This window comes from Bos javanicus, chromosome 3 (assembly GCF_032452875.1).
Source record: "Bos javanicus breed banteng chromosome 3, ARS-OSU_banteng_1.0, whole genome shotgun sequence".
NCBI lineage: Eukaryota > Metazoa > Chordata > Mammalia > Artiodactyla > Bovidae > Bos > Bos javanicus.
This window is the reverse complement of record NC_083870.1, coordinates 15,486,565-15,493,220: the sequence shown is the minus strand read 5'-3', so window position 1 is coordinate 15,493,220 and position 6,656 is coordinate 15,486,565.

The following is a 6,656-nucleotide window of genomic DNA, read 5'->3' as shown; positions in this document are numbered from 1 at the left end:
ATCCAGGCAGGCTACAGTCCATGGGATCTCAGAGTTGGACACGACTATGAGACTTTCACTTCACCCCACCTAGAGAGTTCCAGGAAGACAGGAATTTTGTCTGTCTTGTCCTCTGTTGTACTCCTAGTGCCTGATAGGTGCTCAATAAATAACTTTGATGAATGAGGGGGCCCAGCTGTCAGTGTGACTCAGAAGGATTCAGCCAGCCCCAGCCGCTCTCCTGGGCTGCAGACCCTCATATCCAACAGTCCACCTCTTACCACCATGGGAGAGGCCACACTCACTGGTCAGACCCTCTCCACACTGCACCTTCGGCTACAGCCAAGCACCTTCTTTTATACCCCTTACCCTCACCCCATCCTACACTGCCCCCTCAGCTCTCTCTCTGCATCTCAGTAAAAGTGGGGTACTCTCACCACCCACAACTAACATCAACCAACAGAATCTCTCAATTCCAAACATTTTCCAAATGCACCCTTCCTCCCAGGGACTGTGGCCTGCATCTACTCATTAATTGCCCAGATTTTTCCTGCCTGGAGTCTCATCACTAGTAGGTCCCCATCTGCATGGGGGCCTCCCACCGCAGCCAAAGTTATCTAAAAATCAGGTCTGATCTGCCTGCTCTGATCAAGGACATCACTGATTCCTCAGGGCATGTAAAAGCCTGTACTACCTGAAACCTGATCACTTCTAACTATATCCTCCAGTTCTCCACTCCTCCGTCCATGCCAGAATCCTTGCACTTCCTCTCAGTGTCTTGCTTTTGCACACATGGTTCACTACACCTTCCCTATTTTCTCTGCCAAATCAAATTCCTATTCAACTATCTAGATTTCACCAGCTCTCCAGCATCATTAGATGGGCTTTCTTGTCTCCTTCTTCCATTCAGTTAAATTTAAAACACAATCAGGAGCTACTGAAACCATTAGGTTTGGCACTAGTAAAAGTGGGGCAAAAGACCCGTGTGTCTTGAGATAGAATAGAACAGGAATGAGTATATGCCTCAGAAGAATTCCAGTTCTGATGAAGCCTCCAACCTGACTACTAATTTATAGGAAATAGAGGCAAGAATTAAACAAAGACTTGAGGATGCCATCAGCCAAATCCAGATATAGGCAATTCTACAAACAAATGACCTGATTTCATCAACAATTAGATATCATGGAAAAAGGGGTGAAGGAGGAAGCGTTTATTTAAAAATGACTTTATACACATACCAACCAAATGCAATGAGTAGACCTGATTTGGATTCTGATTCGATCAAACCAATTGCAAAAGATACCTTGGAGACAATTCAGGAAATTTGAACATGGGTTGGGCATTAGGCAATATTAAAGAATTACCATTAATTTTGTGTGTTGTGTTAAAAAATTCCTTATGTATTAGAAATATATCTGGAAATGTTTGTTGGTATGATAATATTAATGGTGGGGATTTGATTAAAAATATTCCAGCAAAGAAAGGTGGTTTGTAGAGGAAGAAGAGGGAGGTAGTTTAATAAAATCAGATGAACAGAATGTTGGCAATTGTGAAATCTGAGTGACAGTTGCTGCTGCTGCTAAGTCGCTTCAGTCATGTCCGACTCTGTGCGACCCCAGAGATGGCAGCCCACTAGGCTCCCCCGTCCCTGGGATTCTCCAGGCAAGAACACTGGAGTGGGTTGCCATTTCCTCTTCTAATGCATGAAAGTGAAAGTGAAGTCGCTCAGTCTTGTCCGACTGTTAGCGACCCCATGGACTGCAGCCCACCAGGCTCCTCCGTCCATGGGATTTTCCAGGCAAGAGTACTGGAGTGGGGTGCCATTGAGGGTTTATTAGAATACTGTATTTCTCATACTTGTTAGTATATGTTATTAAAAAAAATCAGAATAAATTCCATGTAAGTTTATTGTTGGGGCAGATCCTGTGTTGTGCTCTGGGTGACAACAAGAAAGAAGTGTCCCTGTCCTGCAGAAGTTCCAAGAAGTGGAGAAGACAGATAAGAATTCAGCTGCTGACTGTATTCAGTGATCAGAGTTATGCCTCGGGTGAGCTCAGGGACCACGAGAAGACAGAGATGGCTAACCCAGTGAGGGAAGATTTCCTAGGGGACTTAGATTTGTGTTTTTGTAACAAGAGACCACAAGCCTGAGTTGGTCAAAAATTTGTTCAGGTTTTTCCACAAGCTGTTAAAGAAAAAGCCAAATGAGGGTACTTCCCAGGTGGTCCAGTAGTTAGGAATCTGCCTCGCAATGCAGAGGACGCAGGTTCTATCCCTGGTCAGGGACCTAAGATTCTACATGCCACAGAGAAACTAAGCCTGCACACTGTGAATACTGAGCCTGGGTGCCCTAGAGCCTGTGTGCCATACTAGAGAGTGTGCCATGCTAGAGAATGTGCCATGCTAAAGAGAGTGCCACGCTAGAGAGTGTGCCACGTTAGAGAGTGTGCCATACCAGAGAGTGTGCCATACCAGAGAGTGTGCCATACCAGAGAGTGTCCCATACTAGAGAGAGTGCCATACTAGAGAGTGTGCCATACTAGAGAGAGTGCCATGCTAGAGAGAGTGCCATGCTAGAAAGTGTGCCATGCTAGAGAATGTGCCATGCTAGAGAGAGTGCCACGCTAGAGTGTGCCACGCTAGAGAGTGTGCCATGCCAGAGAGTGTCCCATACCAGAGAGTGTGCCATACCAGAGAGTGTCCCATACTAGAGAGAGTGCCATACTAGAGAGTGTGCCATACTAGAGAGAATGCCATGCTAGAGAGTGTGCCATGCTAGAGAGTGTGCCATACTAGAGAGAGTGCCATGCTAGAGAGCGTGCCATACTAGAGAGTGTGTCATGCTAGACAGTGTGCCATGCTAGAGAGAGTGCCATGCTAGAGAGTGTGCCATACTAGAGAGTGTGTCACACTAGAGAGTGTGCCACACTAGAGAGAGTGCCACGCTAGAGAGTGTGCCATACCAGAGAGTGTCCCATACCAGAGAGTGTGCCATACCAGAGAGTGTCCCATACTAGAGAGAGTGCCATACTAGAGAGTGTGCCATACTAGAGAGAGTGCCATGCTAGAGAGAGTGCCATGCTAGAGAGAGTGCCATACTAGAGAGTCTGTGCCCCACCATGAAAGGTCTTGTATGATGCACAAGACCTGATGCAGCAAATAAATAAGTAAAAGTAAACTTTCTAAAAAAGGAGAAAAACCTGAGTGAACTTTTTGGCCACCTCCATATAACAGCTATGCCAATACTGCCCTAGTGTCCTGGGATGCAGCCACCTGAGGAAGAAGCGCTGCTGCCAACCTGTGAAATACATGTTACCTCCAACTGAAGGAGGTGAAAAATAACCTTCACCGAATTTAGATAATAAATCCCAAATCATACAACTAGTGAAGACCAAAAGCAGAGTTCGGACCCAGGGCTGGTTGACTGCAAAGCTGTGTTCTGTCTGAGTACTTGAGACTTCCTGATGACTGGGGCAGGAGCAGCTCTGACACTTTCTCTTTTCCCAGGGTCCTAGAGTCATTTAGGACACTTTGGCCTTCGACCTGCTAAGTGTTGCCCAGTGGGGGTTAGGCTGGGCCTAGGAGAGCCCATTCTATTATTTTCTTCTAATTCCTTGCATTATTCACTTACATAGACTTTCTTATCTTTCCTTGCAATTCTTTGGAACTCTGCATTCAGATGGGCATATCTTTTCTTTTCTCCTTAGCCATTTGCTTCTCTTTTCTCAGCTATTTGTGAGGCCTCTTCAAACAACCATTTTGTATTTTTGCATTTCTTTTTCTTAGAGATGGTTTTGATCACTGCCTCCTCTACAACATTATGAACTTCTGTCCATAGTTCTTCAGGCACTCTATCAGATCTAATCCCTTGAATCTATTTTTCACTTCCACTGTATAATCATAAGGGATTTGATTTAGGTCATACCTGAATGGCCTCGTGGTTTTCCCTACGTTCTTCAATTTAAGTCTGAATTTTGCAATAAGGAGTTCATGATGTGAGAAATAGATTTAAGGGACTAGATCTGATAGACAGAGTGCCTGATGAACTATGGACAGAGGTTCATGACATTGTACAGGAGACAGGAATCAAGACCATCCCCAAGAAAAATAAATGCAAAAAAGCAAAATGGCTGCCTGAGGAGGCCTTACAAATAGCTGTGAAAAGAAGGTAAGCGAAAAGCAAAGGAGAAAAGGAAAGATATACCCATTTGAATGCAGAGTTACAAAGAATAGCAAGGACAGCTAATAAAGCCTTCCTCAGGGATCAATGCAAAGAAATAGAGGAAAACAATAGAATGGAAAAGACTAACAAGGGAACACTTCATGCAAAGATGAGCACAATAAAGGACAGAAATGGTATAGACCCAACAGAAGCAGAAGATATTAAGAAGAGGTGGCAAGAATACACAGAAGAACTGTACAAAAAAGATCTTCATGACCCAGACAATTACGATAGTGTGATCACTCACCTAGAGCCAGACATCCTGGAATGTGAAGTCAAGTGGGCCTTAGGAAGCATCACTACGAACAAAGCTAGTGGAGGTGATGGAAATCCAGTTGAGCTATTTCAAATCCTGAAAGATGATGCTGTGAAAGTGCTGCCTTCAATATGCCAACAAGTTTGGAAAACTCAGCAGTGGCCGCAGGACTGGAAAAGGTCAGTTTTCATTCCAATCCCAAAGAAAGGCAATGCCAAAGAATGTTCAAACTACCGCAAAACTGCACTAATCTCACATGCTAGTCAAGTAATGCTCAAAATTCTCCAAGCCAGCCTTCAGCAATATGTGAACCGTGAACTTCCAGATGTTCAAGCTGGTTTTAGAAAAGGCAGAGGAACCAGAGATCAAATTGCCAACATCTGCTGGATCATCAAAAAAGCAAGAGAATTTCAGAAAAATGTCTATTTCTGCTTTCTTGACTATGCCAAAGCCTTTGACTGTGTGGATCACAATAAACTGTGGAAAGTTCTGAAAGAGATGGGAATACCAGACCACCTGACCTGCCTCTTGAGAAACCTGTATGCAGGTCAGGAAGCAACAGTTAGAACTGGACATGGAACAACAGACTGGTTCCAAATAGGAAAAGGAGTATGTCAAGGCTGTATATTGTCACCCTGCTATTTAACTTCTCTGCAGAGTAGATCATGAGAAACGCTGGGCTGGAAGAAGCACAAGCTGGAATCAAGATTGCCGGGAGAAATATCAATAACCTCAGATATGCAGATGACACCACCCTTATGGCAGAAAGTGAAGAGGAACTCAAAAGCCTCTTGATGAAAGTGAAAGAGGAGAGTGGAAAAGTTGGCTTAAAGCTCAACATTCAGAAAACTAAGATCATGACATCCGGTCCCATCACTTCACGGTAAATAGATGGGGAAACAGTGGAAACAGTGTCAGACTTTATTTTTCTGGGCTCCAAAATCTCTGCAGATGGTGACTGCATCCATGAAATTAAAAGATGCTTACTCCTTGGAAGGAAAGTTATGCCCAACCTAGATAGCATATTGAAAAGCAGAGACATTACTTTGCCAACAAAGGTCTGTCTAGTCAAGGCTATGGTTTTTCCAGTGGTCATGTATGGATGTGAGAGTTGGTGAAGAAAGCTGAGCACCAAAGAATTGATGCTTTTGAACTGTGGTGTTGGAGAAGACTCTTGAGAGTCCCTTGGACTGCAAGGAGATCCAACCAGTCCATCCTAAAGGGGATCAGTCCTGGGTGTTCTTTGGAAGGAATGATGCTAAAGCTGAAACTCCAATACTTCGGCCATCTCATGCGAAAAGTTGACTCATTGGAAAAGACTCTGATGCTGGGAGGGATTGGGGGCAGAGGAGAAGGGAATGACAGAGGATGAGATGGTTGGGTGGCATCACCGACTCGATGGACATGAGTTTGGGTGAACTCCGGGAGTTGGTGATGGACAGGGAGGCCTGGCGTGCTGTGATTTATGGGGTCGCAAAGAGTTGGACACGACTGAGCGACTGAACTGAACTGACTGACTGGCCCTTATGTTATCTTCTATTTTATGGTTTCAGTTTTTATATAATTATCCATGGTGGGTGGGTAAGGGGTGTGTGTGTGTGTAAGATGTGTGTGTGTATAAGGGGTGTGTGTGTGTTTAAGGGGTGTGTGTGTACAGGGTGTGTGTGTGTGTGTGTGTTACCCATGATGTGTGTGTAAACTTGTATGTGTGTATTACCCATGGTGGCTGGTAAAAAGTGTTATGTGTAAAGGGTATGTGTGGGTAAGGAGTGTGTGTGTATAGGGTGTATGTATATGGGGGGTGTGTGTGTTGGTAAGGAGTCTGTGTGTGTGTACGGGGTGTGTATGTGTGTGTGTGTTACTCACGGTGGGTGAGTAAACTGTGTGTGTGTGTACGTGAGTGTAGGGATAAAGGTTCTGGTTTCTGCTTGAGTCTTCGCTTTGAGCACTTAAAGCACTTTATATACTTTATAGGGTGTTATCCTAATTTAACAAATAAGGGAAGGCAGTTTCAAAGCCGTCAATTGAGGCTCAGAAGTTATATGATTTGCCCAAGTTAGACAACCAGTTAAGTAGCCATGTTGGTCACCCTGGGGTTTTAGTAACGTGCTACTCAACTGCACAGGAAAATAATGACAATTTGAGTAGTAAAGAACGACTGTTGAAAGCCTGAGTTCAAGCAATTCCAAACCTGTTTCT